Source organism: Morone saxatilis, unplaced genomic scaffold, assembly GCF_004916995.1.
Source record: "Morone saxatilis isolate NCDOM2014 unplaced genomic scaffold, NCSU_SB_2.0 Contig23, whole genome shotgun sequence".
Lineage (NCBI taxonomy): Eukaryota > Metazoa > Chordata > Actinopteri > Moronidae > Morone > Morone saxatilis.
The window spans coordinates 825,188-826,373 of record NW_023339796.1 but is presented as its reverse complement, the minus strand read 5'-3'; positions in this window follow the sequence as shown (position 1 = coordinate 826,373).

Below are 1,186 nucleotides of genomic sequence, written 5' to 3'. Positions count from 1 at the left end.
TTTGTTGTGTGTTCCAATTTTGCTGTGACAAATAATATTCATATTTATCAAATGATATTTAGGACTGTGTGAATGGGGAGATATGATTACTTTGGTTATTACTACAGAAATAGAAACAGTACATTAAATGATGCTCTTGCAGAAACACAATTACATCTGCTTCAAAGTTACTAGTTACTAAATGTGACATAGACACAAAAATAACAGGAGCATGTATGTTTCTAACCTTGCTGTAGAATGATCTATTAAAAACGTATGGTACCATTGAATTTATTTCCAATATCATTGGAAAGGTTAATATCATATACAAAATTGTACATACCATGACAATGGCCTCATCCTTGATGGATGCAATGTTGTGGTTCTTCTTACGACCAAACACCCATTCCTCTCGCTTCTCATCAAACCTCTGAAGCTTCTTCATAAGGCGTTGCTTCACAGGCTGCTCTTTTTGACAATGTGAACGTTTCTTTTGTGCACAAAATAAAATGCCCTGACAAAATGGACAAGTCTTCTGTAGATCCCCCTGGCATTCTGACAAACTAAAAGAAGACAAATAACACAGATAAGTAGAGAGAGATGGATAGGTGAGATGGATGTAGCTGCAGAGAGAACAGAGAAAGTGAATGTAGTTACCAAATACAAAATAAATAAATATAATTTATAATAAATATATTTTTTCCATGTAAACATCTCAAAACATTTTCAATGGCTATAATAGGCATTTTGCGTATTCTAGACCTTCTTTTTTCTCTCACCAGGGCCACTGCTGAGTGGAGAAAACTGGAGAAAAAAGATGTTATCAAATATGTAACTCTGATTCTAGTTACTACTCTTTTGTAATCTGATAACGTAATCCTGATTAGCCTACATGTAATAATTGACTACTCAGTCGTGCCTATATTAATATTGAAAGGTTTGCAATGTGGATCTGAATGAAGGAATTGTAATTTTCCGTTGCGTCTTCAGTAATTACGGTAAAAGACTGGAAGTTGGGGCTCGTCCACTCCCTGTAACACTGTTAAAAGCGCGTAATAGCATCTGTGGTTTCCTCACTGAGACCTAAAGGGCCTGCAGCAGGCTGCTCAGGCTAAATTACTATTGTCATTACACATACATTCATGCAGGTTGGGAGGGAACTTTTTACCAGCCACACACAGATAAATGTATAATTCACCAACCACTC